This window comes from Pteropus medius, unplaced genomic scaffold (assembly GCF_902729225.1).
Source record: "Pteropus medius unplaced genomic scaffold, Ma_sr-lr_union100, whole genome shotgun sequence".
Lineage (NCBI taxonomy): Eukaryota > Metazoa > Chordata > Mammalia > Chiroptera > Pteropodidae > Pteropus > Pteropus medius.
The window spans coordinates 1035075-1054956 of NW_024354502.1; the positions used below are offsets into that span (position 1 = coordinate 1035075).

Below are 19882 nucleotides of genomic sequence, written 5' to 3' on the forward strand. Positions count from 1 at the left end.
CTAAGTGAAATAAGTCAGATGGAAAAGGACAAATACCATATCATTTCACTCATATGTGGAACCTAGGGGTAAAAAGTAACAAATGAACCAACAAAACAAAACAAAAACAAACTCAGAGATACAGAAACCAGAATGGTGGTTACCAGAGGGGAAGGGAGTTGGGGAGGGCGAATTGGGTAAAGAGTCAAAATAAATAGTAATGAAAGGAAACTAGACTTTTGGTGGTGAGCATGCAAGAAAGTACATGGATATTGAATTATAATGTCGTACACTTGAAATTTACCTAATGTTATTAACCAGTTTTACCTCAACAAATTTAACAATAAAAAAAAGACTGCCATGTGGTACTTACTCGCCCTGTCAACCTCCTTGAGCATTTCTTTATCTGAAAACCAAAGATAATAATAGCACCCATTTCAAAGGGTTGGTATGAAGATACAAGTTTAAAGAGCTTTGTATCTGACTCAGGGTGTGTGCTCAATAAATATTACCTATTCTTATCGCTGAATAACTATCAAGAAGACAGTGACTACAGTAGTTAGGTAGGTTACTGCTACAACTGCAAGATCCAGAAATGCATGATGGATAAAATACAACAGAATTTTATTTCTTATTCCCATGACAGTCCAAGGTGTCTCTGATTAGCAGACAGCTCTCCTCACATGGTGACTTAGGGCCCCGCGTGGCTCCACTGTCACGTAGAACCTCGTTGTTCTCTTCATCCAGCCTGAGGATCCGGAAAGAGACATATCCACTTCTTAAAAGGGGTTGGCACAGCACTCCTGTTCACACGGCACTGGTGAGAACTGGTCACATGGCTACACCTAACTATGTAGGAAGTTGGGAAATGCTCCTACTGGCTGAGCAGCCACTTGTCTCTCTATCAGGCTTTCTCAACCTGGATATTGTTGTCATTGCAGACTAGACAAGTCTTTGTTGGGGAGGCTGTCTTGCGGTGCACAGTGCGATGTTTGGTATCATCTCTGGCTTCTACCTACTAGATGCTAGTTGCACACACACACACGCACACATACAGAAATCCCGATAACCAAAAATGTCCCCAGACATTGCCAGATATCTTTTGTGGGGCAAAAGTGCCCCTGGTTGAGAACCACTGCTCCACAAAGGAAAGGAAAAAGAGAATCGGGTGTGGGCGAGGCAGCTGGCCACCTCTGTAGGGGAGAGGAAATTTAATAGCTTAGCTCAATTCCTAGTCTCCACTAAAATGTGAGCTCCCCGAAGGCAGGGGTCTTGCGTATTGTTTTTACAGCAGAACTCCCACCCCTCCCCGCGCCCCTGCACCTCGAAGGCACTCAATACTGTACGTAGCTGTCACCTAACTCAGTGTGCTCTGTAGACTAGGCCAACATTCACCATTCGAGCATAGCTTGAGTGCTTTCCACGAAGCAAGCATTGTGATTACAAAAGATGCCCTCTCTCCTTGTGTCAGGAAATAATGACGATAATAATGAAAGGCCAGATCCACTGGAAACAGGAAATCTCAAGGGCTCTGCCCACCCCCACCCCACCTCTGGAGGTGCTGAGAACCTCCAGAGAGATTTTTGCTCAGGTTGCTGCTCCATCGCTGCCGACTGCATCTTCCTGAAGGGCTTCCAGAAGCCTGAGCCTTGCACAGCCCCCTGCCATGCCTGACTCAAGTCACTGCACTCTCTGAAGAAAGATCTAATTACGCCGGAGGCAGCCACCTGCAATTTCTCCTCTGCTAAGTGAGGCTCCGTGGGGTTATAATTCTCCCCTTCACTTTAGGGACCCCCATCCCTTCTTTAAAGTACCGCCCTCCTCCTGGCTCTGACATCTCTGTCAACAACACTGGCCAGGAGATGCAGTTACGTTATGGTTGCCATGGATTAATCTAATGGCTATATTGATTTCTCGGTTACATCTGCCCCAAAAGAGCCACAGAGAACCATCCCCTCAGGGTTTGAAAGATAAAAGAAGAGACATATAAGTGGACATTTTTTTTTCCCTTCAGGAAATAATAACCACAAACAAATTAGTGCTCGCGTCCACGTTCAGAAGCGTCTATTACAGGAGACTATGAAGTACAAGCACAGCGGTGTAGCATGTAATGTGCAATGCAGAGGAAACCAAATGCCAAATTAGCCTGAAAAGAACCTGAAAGCAGACATGAGGCAGGGCCATTAAAGGGCAGACAGATTATATATGTAATGAAAAGACACTTACTAGCTGCATGAAATTAAAATCTCAGAGCCACAATTCCCTCACCTGGAACAGGGAACTAATAACATCGACCTCGCAGGGTTATTGTGAAGAATAAATGAGACAACAGGTGTGAAAATACCAAGGAAAGTCCCTGCCACATATTAAAATCTCAATTAATATGAGTTTTGTTTCACAAGGGTTTTCAGGCATGACAATTGATAAGAAGAAATATAAATCGGGACAACATCGAAACAACCTATACTATCTATACTATCTACACTTTTATACTATCTATAAATAGTATTAGAAACAAAAGAAACATGTCTATAAAATCATATCCAGTTCCTCCATGACATAAATAGGCAATAGTCTAAGTGCCTCTCTAAGGTGGCCACATGGGATGGCAGCCAGACCTGGCCCTTCCAAACCCCGATATCTATAACAACTTCTGCAGTAAGCCCATCACCAGTGGAAAAAGTCTTTAACGACTCTAGGAATGCTCCAAGGAACACAGGTGCAAACAGCATTCTTTTGCACTTTTCAGAAGAGAGTCCCATCACCCATCATTTTAAACTTGGTCAAGCAGACCAGGGAAAGCCTTCTGGTTCAGAAGGAGGCATAACCCAGATATGCTGATTAAAAGGGGCCCTCTCCCAACCAGGACCTTTAGGTGACATAAACCCACAGGGATTTGGTCTCATGCAAGAGAAAGAGTCCTGGGTGAGCACCTACGACGCACTAGGCACTGGGGACGGATTTGGAGATGAGCAACATTCATGTATTCATTCAACAAACATTTACTAAGCTCCTACAACAGAAAAGTCAATAAACCAAAACAGGAGTGATAAGTCCAATGGGAATGGCCAAGAAGGGGACTGAGATGAGTCTCCAGGATGAGTACTCGTGAGCTCAGAAAAAAACTTTGTTAAATAAATGAATGAACACGTGAGAGATAGAGACTTCCAAGCAGCACATCGAGCGCAAAAGCTAAGAGGCATGCAAGACCATCAAAACTGCCAGCAGGTAAGTAACTTGGCATAGCTGGTGAGTGTGAAGGTAGTGAGGTAGCAACAAGTAAAGCTGACAACAGAAAGATAGTTGGCATTTCTTGAGTGCACTTGAGTTTCCCATGCACTTGGAACCGTCGAAAGGGCTCTCAGTGCATTACTTTATCAAATATGTACAACATTATCAGTCCCGCTGTACAGATGGGAAAACTGAGGTATAGAGAAGCCAAGAACTTGCCCAAAGTCACCCAGCCCATGAGAGACAGAGCTGGGATTCAAATGAACGCCAGAGTCTTCACTCTTCACCTCTGGATCTTGGGGAGGGCTTGGCATTTCACAAGATGGCTTCTGGACTCAGTCTTGCCAGTAATGAAGAGGCCAGTAAAGGATGCTACACAGTCTTTGCTCTTAAACTTCTCATATTCTACAAGGAGAGGCAGGCATGGGCAAAGGCCTTTACACAGGCACAAAGAGGCATGCCCATCTAAGCCTCTGCTCCAGAATGAGGGCCAGTTGAACGATGACTGATTGATGAAGGCTCCGTGGAGCTGGTGTCATTTGAGTTGAGTCTGGAGAGAAGAGAGGGAATTCAGGCAGACGTTACGGTATAAAAAGGCATGAAACCTGGAAACTGCAGATGTGTGAGGCAGTTGCATTTGGAACAATGTGAAGCAGCAAGGGAACAGCTTGTTTCCCACTCGAAGCTGGTCTGTGGCCCTGAGTCCAGGGTTTACGCATCAAAGGGGCAGTAGCCAAAGGGCTCCTCAAATGTTAGAGAGGATGGCCCTGCACTGTTAAAAATGATGGAAGTAAAACTCGTGCATGAAACCGCTGCACACACGCTGACAGCTTTCAAAGTGCTTGGCAGCTGTTAAACTGAGCACCTGGGCCTCCGACGGGTAAAGGCTGCTGGCAAGAGAAGGGGCTGATGGACCCAAGAAATGTTTATTTCCTCTACTCTTTTCCGTTTTTAAAAAAAAAAAAAACAGTTGCATGACACTGGCTAATAAGAGAAAGCCCACTAAGAGCACCTGAACCAGAAAAAAGGCAAGAGATGAAGGGGGAAAGCACCTGAGATCAAGTCCCAGCCTGCCTCTGACCGGCTGTGTGCTCATCACTCCACTGCCTCCTCCTGGGACTACATTTCCCAGCTTCCCCTGCAGTTAATTTCAAGCCATGTGACTGGGTTTTGGCCAATGGAGTGTGAGCAAAGGAAAGCCACCTCCAGGTCTAGCCCTTTAAAACATCCCACATGACCCTCTGCCCTCTTTTCCCTTCCATGGTGACTTTGGGTGTCCGCTTGCTCCAAATGAATGGAGGAGAATCATCTAACCCCAACAGAACTGTGACTTGAGCAAAAAATACGTTTTGTGCGTTAATCTGATAACACTTTTAAGGTTCCCCTGCCCCTGCAACATTGATTCTCCAATGGCTCTAGAAGCCTGGTCCACAGAGCTGCAGCATCGGCTTCTCCTGAGAACTTGTTTGAAATGCCAATTCTCCAGCCCCACTGTGGGCCTATGAATCAGGAACTCTGTGTACAGGGGCCTATAAATTGTCTTCAAGAAATTTTGATGGAACTACAGTTTAAGAATCATTGGCTTATTCTAAAAGGCTTCTGTGTAGCCTTCATTTTTTTGAGCCTCTCTGTCAAATAAGGGTGAATATCTCCCCTTGCTGAGCTCACGTGAGGGTTAAATGATACTACACCATATGATGTGTATGAAAAATCTAGCTCAGTGGCCCACAGGAGGCAGAGCCACATGCCTTGGGAGAGCCCAAGAAATAAAAAGTGGAGGCTCCTGCCTTCTTTGGGAGGCCACTTCTAAGATGGCCCCCGGTGATCCTGCCCCCCAACATTCAAGCCCTTGCATAATCCCCTCCAGTGTGTGATCTGGACCTAGTGACTCAAGTCTAATGAACAGAAGACCCTGGAGTCAGGCTCCCTTCAAGGCTCGAGGGGAGAATCCCTTGCCTCTTGCAGCCTATGGTGGCTCCAGGCATTCCTTGGCTTGTGGCTGCACAATTCTAGTCTCTGTCTTTACACAGCCTTCTCCTCTTCTCTCGGTCTTCTCTGTCTCTTGCAAGGACACCTGTCATTGGACTTAGGATTGCCCAGGAAATCCAGAATGATCTCAAGATCCTTAACTTAATTATATATGCAAAAAAAAAAACCCAAAACCAAAACAAACCAAAACCCCAAGCAAAACAAAACAAAAAACTCTTTTTATCAAATATATTCACATTCACAAGTTCAGGGATGGGACCTATCTTTGGGTGGGGGGGGGAGGGCACCATTCGACCCGCGACACTGCCCAAAGACAGACACAGGTTCTGTTCAGAGTTAAATTGCCCTGGCCAAGGCACCTAATGGGATGCTCGTCACAAAGCTAGAATCTGACACGAGTCTGTAAACAAAAAGGCAGCAGAGCAGAGCATTTAAGCGACTGGCTTTAGAATCAGCTAAATCTCGATTCATTCCCCAACCACTTACAAATGATGTGACGTTAGGCAAATTTCTTAACCTCTCTGGGCCTCAGTTTCCTTCTGTGGGCATTTTAATGATACCTATCTCATGGGGTTATTACAAGCATTAGGCCAGTAAGTGCACCTAACCATGTCTGACAGGAATAGGGATGCAAAGTGCAGACACAGTGCCTGGCATGTAGGGAGTGCTCAGCAAAGGCTCGCTCTTCTGACTAGCACGCTGCTAATGGGAGTTGGTGTGGTCCCACTCTTACGAAACCTCCAAGCCTTTTGCTCTGACTGCCACGGGGGCCCCTTTCCCTGCTCAGACTTCCTGGGCAGCCTGATGCCCTTCTTTGAGACAACCGTGGACAAATATCCCAGCCCTGCCCTCCCACCGCAGGCCCCTTCTCTGCCCACCGCCTGGCTTGCCTCCTCCTCCAGCAATGCCTCCCACGGCAGGGCTGGCAGCGAGCGAGGCTGGGCCCCTCATTGTTATTCCTGGCACGAGGTAATCCTGCCAGCATCCTCGGAGGCCCATAAAAATATCCACAGTTTGTCTTTCACAGGAGCAGCTCAGAGCCCTGTGGCACCCTCTGAGAAGACGGTGCTCCCAGCTGCATTCTGGGAGCAGCTACTTCCCAGGATGGTCTGGTATGTGCGAGGCAGAGGGAGTGCGTGTGAACTGAAATAACCCAGCCCGGGCACTGGCTTGAGAACCACGCCCCTCCAGGCTGCCAGGGAGACACAAGACAGTGTGTGGAGAGATCATCCTCGGGATTTTCTGGATGTCAATGCTGCGAGTCGCACGCAGGCAGGTCGGCATTTCTACTCTGCTCCTGAGCAGCTGTGTGACTTTGGGCATTTCACTTAACCTCTCTGTGCTTCGGTGTCTGCCTCCCTGACACAAAGCGGAGCTAACAACAGCCACTTCATCTGGTTCCTGTGACTAACAGGGATAGTGTAGGCACGGGCTGGAAGAAAACATCTGCCACACATATAACTGGCAAAGGACTTGTATCTAGAATATGTTAAGAACCCTTGCAACTCGATAATAAGATAGACAAGCCCCATCCCCAATGCAGAAAAGGCTTAAACTTAAGACACTTCGCAAAAGGAAATATAGACAGTAAGTACAAGAAAAGGTGCTCAATGTCATTAATCACCAGGGAAATGCAAATTTTAACAATGAGACACCATTTCACCTCCACTAGAACAGCCCAAATGAAAAAGACTGTTAATAGACAGTGTTGCTGAGGATGTGGAGCCGCTGCTACGCTCATACCCATGGCGGGAGTAAAACATATTACCACTTGGAAAAAACAGTGTGGCAGTTGCTTATAAAGTTAAAAACACACTTAGCATATGACCCAAATATTCCATTTCTAGGTATTTCCCCAAGACATATGTCTATGAAAAGTTTTGTAGGTGAAAGCTCAGAGTAGGCTTATTCATAATCGTCAAAAGTTAAAAACAACCCAAATGGCCATCGAAGGATCAAAAGAGAAACAGAATTCAGTGTATGCGGACAATGGAATATTAGACAGTAATAAAAAAGATCAGCTACTGGTATACCTGGATGAATACCATACACACTGTGTGAGGTGAAAGAAGCCAGGTGTAAAAAAGCAAAACTTCCATTTCTAAGATCTAGAAGAGAGAAATGAATCTGTGATGAGGGAAGCGAGAGCCGCGGTCGCTATGCTGTGAGGGCGGAGTGGAAGCTGATGGAAAGAGGCACGAGGAACTTTCTGGGGCGATAAACATGTCATGCCCTGTGTTCCTGTCTTAGGGGGACAGGTCCATGAGTGCACACATTTGTCAAAACTCACCAAACTCCATACTGAAGACCTTTGCATCTTGCAAATTGTATCTCCAAAGAATAGACTGAAAAGGCATCGTGTACGTACCGCGCTTAGCAACAGCAGCCGAGCTTACAGGCAGAAGTCAGCGAATGTCGGCTAACTATCGGCAAACGGTATAAACAAGTCAGAGCATATAAATTATCCCGTTACACGCTGGAAGTTCAGGGTGATAATCTGGACTCCGAACCTAACTTGTCAGGTCCCCTGACGCATGGCAAACTCACCGTTAAGAAACCACCCTAGGCTCTATCTTTCGTGCCCCGCCCCCACCCCTCCTACACTTTCTCCCAGAAAATGAGAAACAGAAAAGATGTGTTTAGCTGGAGATGCTGTTCCTAAGACAGGGTGATGCGGGGTGGTGAGAACAGGCTTACAAAAAAGATAAAGATGCGGGGATGCCTCCATCAGTCCGGGGCTTTTACAGAGGCCCAGAGCAGCTGTGGACTTGAGACTGGCCCAGCCGCTGGGGCAGAAGGCTCTTGAAGACAGGCTAGTTCCCAAGATAAGGAAATTGGCTGAGGCCCAATTGACCCCCAAACTCCCATCCAGTCCCAGGCCACCTTCCCCCTTCACAGATCTGCAGTGTCCCCAGGATCTCCGGCAGTTGCTGCTCACTCTGCTCCCAAGGAGACTTATCTGTTCCATGTGAGTCACACCGGATGAGAGCTCCCACCCTATGGCTCTGAAATTCCACCTCGCGTGGCTGTCACCTTCCCACTTCTGGTGCTGTGGGCTGAGTCTTCTCCCAGAAGTTCTGAGGGCAGCAGTGGAATGCTGCCGAGACAGGCCGCGCAGGGCCTCCCTGGTGGCCCCTTGTCTGGCCAGTGTGACCCCCCCCTTCCAGATCGCCATGACCTGGCTCCAGCCTTATCAGCACAGAGATGCCTACATTTGCATAAAGTAATTGCCCACAGTGTCTTTAAACGAAAGACACTCTGCATCTAAAGATTATAGCAAAAGAGGAAGAAAAAAATAAGATTTTCCTATCATCCACTGCCAAACAGGGCCGCTGGCTGGGAAACGGCCCACATTCTGGATGCAGATCATACAAAGGCCATATGGGAGGTTTGGGGAAGCCATCTTTGTGGGAAGAGGCAAAAGTGCCTTCTTTCTGTCCTTCACCCAAAGAGTTGTTCAAAGACGAAGAAGAAAAGCTTTGGACATTATTCCACAATCTCTGTCTTGATTTGTCGTGGATTATTTATTTGCTATTTAATGCCATGCTCCCTCGGGCTGGGTAAATTTGCAAGTGAGTGCAGCCCCTCACAAGCCAGTGCCCAGGTGCCCACCAGCAGCAGAGGGCAGAGGCTAGGTGGCTAGGGTGGCAGAAGAGACAGCCAGGAACCCATCTGGGGAGGCAAGAAGGTAACAGAAGGCAGGACTTTAGTTACAAAGCACAAATGCACAGAGTGCTTGCCAGGTCTATAGAGTGTGCTAAGCACATACCAAGGGTCCCAGGTCCATAAATCCAAGAGTCAATACGTCTCCCAACAGGCTACTGGATAACCACTGACATGGCAGTCTCAGACACAAGTGAGTCCTTACAAATAAAGCCCCTTGCTACTAATAAGGCAATTTCTAGTTAGGGTGGCCTCTTTTCAGTTATAAAATTTAGAGAGAGAACACTACCTTTGAAGTCAGTGAAATTGGGCACGCTAGATTCGAACTGGGCTCTACCACTTACTCATCGGCTATATGATCTTAGGCAGAGTTTCAGTTTCCACATCAGTCATTTTGCTCTGTAGTAAGATCACTTCACAGTGAACATAGATTTATGAAACAGATTAAATAAAAAGGATGCTGCAGCATGTAAAACTGCCTAGTGTCAAAATTGGTGCATAGTAGGTGCTCAGGAAAGGCCGTTCTGAATCCATCGGAGGCCAAACCCATTGATAGGTTACAGGTGAGGGGGGATGTCAGTTCTCGAGTCACCTAAAAGCACCTCCCAGACATCTCCTTCAAAAATACAGCAGAATTTGGAGAGGTCGAAAATAGGGCCACCATTCATCACGACGCAGGAGACAGGACTGGGAGATCCTGGTGACCGGTGGCCGGGAGGAGAAGTTAAGGAACAGAGTATTGTCAGAGCTCTTACATTTTTGGAGGTTTTTTTTTCTTTCTTTCTTTCTATTTAATGTCTTGCTAATATTTGGTAAAACTCATTTCTGGTTCATGTTCTTGGCAGGAAAACACATTCAGCCCAAAGAGGAAGAATGGACCAGCTTGGAGGTCCCCACAGGCCCTCACATCTGTCACATATTAATTCACTACAACCAAGGGTGACACGGGTTGAGCACTTCATTTGAATAATTGTACTTTGAGGATTTCCAGGGGAAGCACCCAACGTGACCTTCTGACTGCGGATCTTATGACACCACCATTTAAGTAAAGAAAATCTCTAAGCCCAGAAGCTGTTCTCTGGACTGACACACATTCGCCCAACATCAGCACTCTGAGGATGCGTCATGAACAACACGGACATACCTGGGGGCTCACACTCTACTAGGGGAATCTTTCCAAAGAGAATCGCACCCGGTGACAAGTGCTGGGTAGAGAAATAGTACAACGAACTACAGTTTATATGTCTAGGGACCGAGTCAGGACTGGGAATCCAGGGACCCCTTCAAGGAGGCGGCATTTAGGGCGAGAACTAAAGGATGAAGGGGGAGTGTGTGAGCTTCCTGGGGCTGGTATAATAAAGTACCACAACTGGGTGGCTTAAAACAACAGAAATTTAAATTTAAAACAACAGAAAATTATCACAGTTCTGGAGGCCAGAGTCTGACATCAAGGTGTCGGCCGGGCTGTGCTCTCTCTGAGATCTGCAGGGTGGTCTGCTCTAGCCTCTGGTGGTTTGCCAGCGATCTTGGGCAATTTCGTGGCTTGTAGAAGCATCACTCTAGTCTCTGCTCCCATCTTCACATGCCTTCCGCCCTGCGTGTCTGTATCTTTCTTATAAGGACATCAGTCATTGGATTAGAGGCCTCCCTACTCCAGTGTGACCTCATCTGAACCAGATTTCTTCTGCAAAGACCCTATGTCCAAACAAGGTCACATTCTCAGGTTAGGACTTGACTATGTCTTCTGGGGGGACCCAAGTCTATGCACTACAGGGAGCAACCGGCAAAGCCCTAGGCTGCAGGAGCTGGATGGGCAGGAGATGGCGCCTTTGGGAACAAAAAAAGGCAGAGTGTCCAGGAGGGGTGGGGCGGGGAGGGCCCACAATAAAGAGGCAGGCAAGGGCCTGGGCCACATCATACTGACTCCAGGACACAGGGAAAACCACTGGGGGTTCGGCCAACTTTCACTCTCTGAGAAAAGCCCGCTTTTTTCAGCTCGTGCTGGAGTGGGCCTCAGGTGACGAGCTGTCTCGAGGGGCTGGCATTGGGAAGGCAGGGGTGTAAAACATCTGGTCACTGGCTGTAGGTCACAGGAGGGCAGAAACTAACAGGGGGAGGGGAGTGGGCAGTATTTTCTGAAGCTCATCCCTAAGATGCGGGCTCCGGAAGTGGTCAGAGCATGGGTGAGTCCTAAAGCCTGAGCATGGCCACAGCCAGAGGCGAAATGGCACCTGGCTATAAAGCCCGAACTCTGCAGCCAGCCTGCCTGGGTCCAAATCCTGGCTCAGCCGCTTATTAGATTCTCGGGCAAGTAAATTACCCTTTTTAAGCCTCGGTTTTCCTGTCTCTTTGTGAGGTGATAAACGCACCTGCTCCAGTGTCGGTAATAAGAGAAGGGAGATGAGTCTGTGTGCTCTCAGCCTTAGATGGTGCGTGATGCGCATGGCCAGCACCACCGGCTGTTGTTCTGGAGGACTCTGTGGACCAGGAATGGGCGAACCTTTTCAGGAAAGGTCAGCGAGTCCACGTTTTAGGCTTTGCTAGCCTTATGGTCTCTATTGCATATTCTCTTTTTTATTTTTCAACAATTTGGACATGTAAAAATTGTGCTCGGCTCAAAATCCTTTCAAGAACAGACCACTCGGCAGATCTGGCCAGTGAGATCTAGGTGTGGTTGGGGACTGGGGCATGTTGCCTGGCTTCCTGCCCCTTGCAGGGCTGGGCACAGGGGAGCCCTGGGCACAGGGGAGACAGCAGGCTCAGTGATGAGGACACGGGACAGGCAGTCACTGGGAGTTGAGGGAGGGTCAGGCAGAGCTGCCAGGTGCTCTTGCTCTGAGCCTGGAGCTCACTTGCTGGCCTCATGGATGTCAAAGTCTCAGAGGCAGAGCAGGCTGGAGCTTCTGAGGACACCAGGCAGTGTGTCATGTCCGAGGGGTGACCATTCATCCCACCAACAAACATTTGTGAAGCACTCACTATGTTCCAAGTACTATTCTAAGCCATGAACAAAGCAAAAGGGATCAGGCTCTCCACCTGAAGGTCCTGAGCGGCAGCTCCTCTGCCAGCCCAGAGACGGGCTCCTGTCCTGAGCCCGAGGATGCACTCGCCTTGGTGAACTCAGCCTTCAGTGCTACCTGGGTGGTCCTCTTATTGGGGCTTAGGAATCTGGGAGCCTGTCGTTTGGTCCTTCTGGAGAGAAAAGAAGAAAAAGATCTGCTCACCGTACAATGGTCGTAGGACGACGGCTGAGCCTGTACTACTCAACTGGCACAGTGGACCATGGTCTTCCGATGAAGACCTCAGAGGACTTGACAAATGCTAGTCCGTCCAGGAAGCTCTCACTCACCACCTCGCAAAACCGAGGTCTTGAGAGACTCCTAACTGTGAACCCCGGCCATCGAAGGGCATATCGGCAGGGAGCAGAGATCTTTGAACATCTCTGTCTTGAACAGAAAGAAAGGATTTACTTATTATAAAAATACCTGAACAATTACTATGTTTCAGACACCTGATACGTTCCCTTATTTAGTCTTCATAACCACCCATCATTGCTGCCATTTTGCAGATTGAAAAATGGAGGCTAAGCGAGGCTAGCAAAGGTGTCGGAAGTCATTCCATTCATGACAATGGAGGAGTGAAATCTGGGCACTCAGTGCCCCAGACGCAGTAGCCCGCCCCTGACGCCTGTCGGCAACCCACCCACTGAGACCGTATGGTAAGGGGTATCTAGCGGGTCCTCCTTTTTTCTGTTGACTCATCTCCCGTGAGGTGCCCTAGGCCGAGACTTCTTGCAAGATAATGTGACAGATTCCTAATGACAGCCAACAACCGACAGGTGGCTTAAGTTTCTTTTTACAAAGAAATGAAAGTAACAGCTCCTTCCGCATGAGAGCGAGAAGGCGCAGGAGCGGCAGATCTAACCGTGCCAGAATAGTGTGGTGGAATCGGAACGTCAAAGGAAAATCGAAATCTCTTAGCGCATCGAGAATACGGACCTCAAGCCAGCTCCTTGTTCTCAAATGGTAAATGCCCACACATCTGCAATCAGGAGAAAATAAAATCTGTGGTCACCTATGACAGGGCTGCGTTGGCATGCATTGCAGGAGCCACGAACCTTTACGGTAAAAAGCCAGAGTATATATTTTAGGGTTGGAAGGCCTTCTGTTTCCCTCATAACTCAACTCCACCACGGTAGCAGGAAAGCAGCCCTGGATAATATGTAAACGAATGGGCATAGCTGTGTGCCAATAAAGCTTTATTTACAAAATCAGGCAGTGGGCCGGACTTGGCATGCAGGCCATAGGTTGCTTATTCCTGGTTTAGAACAGACATTGCAATATGACTATGTAATGAGAATCAATTACGTGGCGGGCACCCACATATTTTCTCTCTTTTCAATAATAGATGTTTGTTGTGTGTTTACCACAGGACAGGCCCTGTTCTAGGCATGCGGGCTTCGGTGCAGAAACAGACAACCTCCAACTCCAACAAGTGAGATGGGGAGCATGGACGCCACCCCAGGCCTAACGCTCAGGTGCAGGCTGAGCAAAAAGGAGAAGAGATCTGTCCAATTCTTGACACCCAGGCTTCTCAAACCCCTCTATATCCTGATTCTCACAGACTCGCCAGGGCAGCTATCAGCAACTCCGCATGACAAGGGAGAAATTGAGACCCGGAGGCCACAAAGCTTCATTTGAAGATACACCCTGTTTTCCTAAGATAACTAAGACTGAGAGCATTGATTAAGAATGACTAGTATTGGGTGTTTACGATGTGTTTCCGTAGGTTATCCTATTTAACCATTTCAATCCTCACGACCTGATGAAAAGTTATGTATACGATAGATACGTCTATATGTAATGTTACTCCAACAAAGAACCTTTAGAAAGTGGCTGTCTGTACGGCACTGGCTTCATGGCCAGGATTAAGCCCAAGCTGTTTGACGTACAGCCCTGCCCTGCAACACCCTCACGTGTTACTACACCCCTCAAGCGTCTGAGAAGCACCACGGGGGACAGAGGGTTAGTAGGTCAGAGAAAGAGATGAAAGAAAAACAACTGTCTTGGAAACACTGCTGTCCCCATGATCTCCCCAGATGACAAAACAAAGGGTGGGCCAGGGGAGGGAGTGGGTGAGTGAGCGTGCTGGTTGACTCGGAAACTGGAAGATATTCTGAATAAAGGTCAGGCTTTTCCAGAGCCAGAAAGCAGGCTGAAGGGGAGTGTTTCTCTCAGCCTCAGAGGCACAGGCTTAGCAGGCCATCGTGGCGAGCACTGAAGTTGGCCGAGCATGCAGGGTTGTATAATCATCTCAGCTCTGGAGGATCACTCCAGAACACCAGGGCAACCTTCGTACAGAAAAATCAACTCATGAATGCCTACCAGTCAGAGGAGTAAACAGAGGGGTTGATAACACACCAGGGACCCCTAACACCCCTTCCGGTCCTGCTGAGCTGATAATAAGCACAGTGACCAACATTTAAGGAGCACTTATGTGTCAGGGACACGTGCGCCTAGCATTACAAGCACCACACTATCTCGACGGTGCATCAAGAACGGTCCTTGAGGAAGGCAATAAAATCATCCCATTGACAGATGAGTGAGAAACTTACATCGGATCATTGTGCTATTCTAGAGTGGGGCTGGGACTTGAACCCAGGCAACCTGATTCTAGGAGCTGCACCCAGGGCCAGTGGCAATGGAAACCAAGATGTTGGAGGTGGGATTTTGTGAAATCAGATCTTAGCTCTACCACTTCGACCTGGGATTAGCTCTGCTGAGTTCCGCTGTCTCACCGTTAGAACGGGGATCCCCAGGTCTTAGGACGGTAATGAGGACAAGGGATATAAGCAAGATGGCTGAAGTAGTTTCCCCATAACTGGTGTCTGGCCCACAGCCTTCGCCACCTCGGAGAGTATAGCATGGGTCTTCCCTGAACCTCAGGCTCCTCTTCAGCTCCCATAAAGAAGGACTGCACCCTCCTGGCCTGCACTGTTTGGTGGTGAACTCCCAGCTAGGGTTCCCGAACCTACACCTCACGAAGGCTTCAGAAGGCCCACCCAGGATCACCCAGCCCCAAGACTTCTTCTCTCCTATCAAAGTCAGCCTTTCACTTCCCCCACCCCCAGGCCCGCCACCTTGTCAGTTCATTATACCCCCTCCACCCAGGGGACAATTTAAGGGAAATTTAAAAGGTAGAAAATTCAACCAAGTCAACGTGGCTAGTCAGTAGAAGTTTGGGCACATGGTATGATAAAAAACAGGAACCAGAAGTTCACCAAAGGCAGGTGAAGACAGCCTTCTACGGAGGGGTCTAAACAAACCTACTTGAAAGCAAAGCCTCCTATTGGGCTTTCTCCTTGGGGTAATCTCTCGACAAGATTTTTTTCCTTGTCTGCAAAGTATCTCTCCACTGCTCCACAAACTTCCTGGTCCCAGTCTCCCAGGGAGAGGAAGGGAGGTCGGTGCATAGAGATGCAATTCAACATAATTGGTTTCCTTTGTGATGCTGAGTATTTTATTACCCGTGTTTTACAAGCATTATTCTGAAAAGGCCTCCATAGCGTCCCCTGTTTGTCAAAAGGGTCCATGGCACCAAAAACAGGTTTCACAGCTCACTGGTCTTGGCGAGCCAGGACCTAGGAACTCATAAGTCTCTTGTCTTTCATGAAATTTGTTCCTAAAGGTTTCTAACAGGTTTACAGATGGCACCATGCCATCTCCGCTTTCAAAGACAGAGACAAAGCAAAAATGACTCTATTCTGACATATACAGGCTTTTCCAATTATGACCCCTACCCTGCCAGGCATAATTGCCTGTTTAATTGTCCGTACTCCCTCCTGGTCTGCAAATTCCAAGGGCAGGGGCAATGTTGAACCCTTATGTCCCAGCATCTAGAAGAGCAGCCGCGGTGAGCCAGTCTCTGATAAATGTTTGCAGAATGCGCGAGGGACACAGCGAGCAGAGCAGCCGGGGAGAGAGTTTTACGGCACTCGGCCTCTCTCCTCATCTCCACGGGTAAATTTCCCTCCCTCGAGCAAATCCCTGGACATTTTCTCTTGGCCTCAGAGGCCTGGCTAGAGTTCCTGACCTTTTCTTTTTATTTGGGCAACACAGAGGACAAGTTAGCACAGCGTCTGGCCCCTGGAGTCGGAGGCTAGCTGCGCCTTCTCAACACAAGGACTTTTCACCTTTCCCCTCTCGTGGCTGCCCTTGCAGGCTGAATTCTGTTTTATGGCAGGCAGAGTCCTGGGACTTTCACAATCGACATCTATGCAACACTCCACCCCAAACCCACAGAGTACACATTATTTTCAAGGGTACATGCAACATCTCCCAAGACGGACCATATGCTGAGCCAAAAGAGAAATCTCAGTACATTTCAAAGGATCAGAATCACACAGAACATTTTCTCTGAGAACGATGGAAATAAATTCGAAGGTAACAAGAGTAGATGCATAGAAAATCCCCAAATATTTGAAGAACCTTGCTCAGTGCCCGACAAGGAGTAAGCCCTCAATAATTTTAGCTCCTTCTTCCAACCCCTGATTCAATACCTCTCCCCATCACAGTTAGAATCTCTCAGCGGCTGCTAAAAGTGAAGACCAACTGCCAGCCAAGATTGTGGCTTCAGCCCCGAGGGTGGTACCCGCTGCCCAGTCTGGAGAGTGAACTGGGACAAGGAGCTGACCTTGGGTGCCCCCCCCCTCCAAGTCCCTCCCCTTCCACCAGATCCACACCTAGACAGGAAGATCTCCGCCATGCTGCCAAAATGAGGTCCCGCCGACTCTCCACCCTGTGGGACCCCCACCTTCTCGAGTGGCTGCCCAGGCGTGAGGTGAGAGCTTAACGTGGCGATGGACATCACTCTATTTACTCAGAATGTTCTCCGGCAAATAGAATCCAGTTCATTTTGTTTAAGGGGTTTCACTGACACCCATGGCGCTCTATAATAAATCCGACAAGTCCAGCGACAGAAAGTAATCTCGCAGGGTGATCTGATCATAAATTCCTAACTGGGCAGGTCTTGGTGGACGGTTACACCCCAGGCATGTAACTTCTTGAGTAAAAAGTTTATCTCTGCCTTAAGCGAGCCCTGCCTGTCTTTTTTGTGCATCTCTCTTAACCACCTTTGAAATACCTCTTTTTCAGACCCATTGGAAGTGTCGCCACCCTCAAAGAGCATACGATCTTGTTAGGTATCCTGTAATCCTATCCCGCCTTACTTTTTCCCACGTTCCTGTAATCCTCCAGCCATCCCCTCCTTAATTCCAAACCTATAAAAGAAACTGCAAAACTATCATTTGCCGGAGCATTTGAGATGTCGCTTCCAGGCAATGTCATCTGTTGAGCTCCAATAAACTATTATAACAATTCCCTACAGGCTTGGACATTTCTTAAGTCAATACCTTAAGGAAATAATGAAGGTAGTGCATCGGAAATGCCTGCTTTCCTTTGCCTGTTATTGTAGAGGGTTCCCACGAGATCAGCAAGAGTTAACCGGAAAGAAACTCAACCAGCCAGGTCATCCGAGGCAACTATCATGTGTGGCCCTCACAGTTTTTGGATTGGGAATGAAGGAGAATCTGAATTTTACTTAAAGGTTTGCTTGGGCTTTTCAAAGCCGGTACCCTGATCTATGTCCTTGGTTCACTAGATAAACGTGCGATGGCAGTGCCAGTAATCTCCAAGCCGTAAAAGCTGGAAGGCGGAGGGGCCTGTGATTGGCAGAAACGTGCACTGTGTAAACGAGAGCATTTTCCTGAGACAAAACTAGTTACAGCATTATTTTCCCACAAATCAGGGTAAAGACCACCTAGACAAGAATGAGTAGAATGTGAAGACCTCGATTAAAGCATGCCTGAAGAGGCTGTATGCGACAAAAACCTCCTCTGAACTCAGTCCATGGAAGGTTTCCCCTGGGATCCCATCAAGAGAAGTGAGTTTAAAAGGGAAGATTAGAGCCCAGTTTTGTCACATGGTAGCATGGGCATATGGTTTCACCAGGGTTTTCTCATGTGTAAATTGCAGGAGATGGTCAAAGAACCCACCTCAGAGGGGTGCTTGTGAAGCCTACGTGACGTGAGCACGAAGATACTTAGCAAGTGCCTCTCGCATAATGACAAACAACATGGAACCTTTACCATAGGATCTGAGCAAACGCCCTGCACGTTTATGACAATCCCGAGAACTAGATAGTAAGGTTATTCCCATTTTGTAGATATGAAAATTAAAGTCCAGGAAAGCTAAGAAACTTGCCCAAGGACACAAGCTGTAAGTTGCTGAGGTGGGATTCAAATTGAGTGTCACAGGAGAGACCAACAGAAACCGTCACGCCCACCACTACCACCACCACCATAACCAGCAGTAGCAGAGCCAGCCGGAGGCCCTGGGGACAGTTCGCTGGAGTCGCCATGTAGAAACAAGGGTTAAGGTGTCTACTTTAAGCTGAGCTTTGAAGAATGTTTGGGTTTTCATCAGGAAGAGCAAGAGGCGAGAAGAGCCTTACTGGTGGAAAACTCACACTGGCAAAGGCGAGGAGGTATTAAAAGGAATTCTCTGCCAGGAAGGCCGGGAGGACAGTGGCACTGAGAGCCCGTGGCTTGCTGCAGTGTCACGTGAACTCATTTCCAAGTCTTTGCAAAGGTTTTGATCAGCACAGGCTCTGGGTCTGGTGGACTAAGTGGACACGATAAAGCTGTGTGACTTTGAGCAAGAGAGTTAACCTCCCTGGTTTTGAAGGGGGCTCACTTGTCAAATGAGGGCCAAGCTCCTAACACTGGGGCTGCACTGCCTGATGGGGCCCTGCATCTCAAGGCACGGCCTCAAGCCTGTGGGCATCAGGATGCTGCTTCGTGTTTCTGCTCCACTAGACGTGGCCTGGGGCTCCTCTGTCATCCTTCTGCTCACTGCCCAGACCCCTTCTGCTCACAGGCTGACATCTCTCAAGAAACAACTAGTTAATGTCCTAAAAAGGATAAGACTCAAAAATCACAGAGAAATGGGGCTTGGCCTATTACTAGTACTAGAGATGAGTTTCTATGAAAAAGAATTCATCCACTAACAGCCCGACTTCACCCCTCTTGCAAAATAATTTTCTTCCAAATAACCAAGGTGCGATATCATTTAAATTCTAATCATATGACAGCTGTCCAAGGATGGCACTTTCTGCCTGGACCCCAAGGTTGTAGTCTTTACGTTTTATTGTGTAAAACAGGAGGACAGATGAGAGACTTTCATATGGAGGTGCATTTGCTTTAAGCTCTCCTCTCATTCCGCACAAACGCAAACCTTAGGAGTCTTGTTCTGTGCCTGAGCTTAACGAGGTGTTCGCGTTAACCACTGTTTAAATCAAAGACCCTAAGGTACACACCTCTTTAAATTTCAACATCTCCAAAACAGGTAAATGCTCCCCAACCAGGGGCATCAGTAGTTTAATCGGAAACGTTCGTTTCTTTCTTAGTGGCACACGCGTTAATGGTGAGCTGTATAACGAACGGCCTCTTAGATTTGATGAAATACGGTATGCGTGCTAGAAACCTTGCTGGGTTTGAGACAAAACTCGCTTTTGATGTAAACAACCATCACCTAAAAATAGATCATCACGCCTAACGCGCACATACGCACAAAGTCTGACGCCCAGAATGTTAAAGACAAATGCAAAAGAGTTAGGGTGGGGTTCTGGCCGGTATTGCCAAGTACAAATTACCATAAAACTTGGCGCTGTAAAGCAGTAATCGTGCTACGTTTCTGGTCAGGAATTTGGGAAGGGCTTGGATGGGTGTTTCTCACTTGGGGTTTCCCATGGCCTTATAGTCAAATATCTGCTGGGCTATGGTTACTGGAAAGTGTGCACATGGCCTGCCTATCCAAAATGGCAGCTCGCATGGCCGTTGGCCAACCCAGGTGCTGGCTGCAAGCTCGGCTGAGACCACAGACCACAGCACCTACATGTGACTCCTTCAGCATGGCTGTCTCAGTGCTTCCCCAACAGTGACTGTCCCAAGGAAGCCAGGTGG

The 19882-nt window shown here is 48.0% G+C and overlaps 1 non-coding gene across 8 annotated transcripts in view; it reads right to left on the bottom strand.

Annotated features, from left to right (window-relative positions):
- Positions 1-586: 586 nt before the first annotated feature.
- Positions 587-19882, bottom strand: part of LOC120595694 (uncharacterized) — a 237324-nt gene continuing 218028 nt past the window's right edge. For 7 of the 8 annotated variants that reach the window (XR_005650973.1, XR_005650975.1, XR_005650985.1 and 4 more), the window contains one exon: positions 587-3760. This is a non-coding gene — a transcript (uncharacterized LOC120595694). Of the gene's footprint in view, positions 3761-11231; positions 11340-11841; positions 12055-19882 lie in introns of all 8 variants that reach the window. The other variant, XR_005650972.1, reaches the window with a different exon arrangement.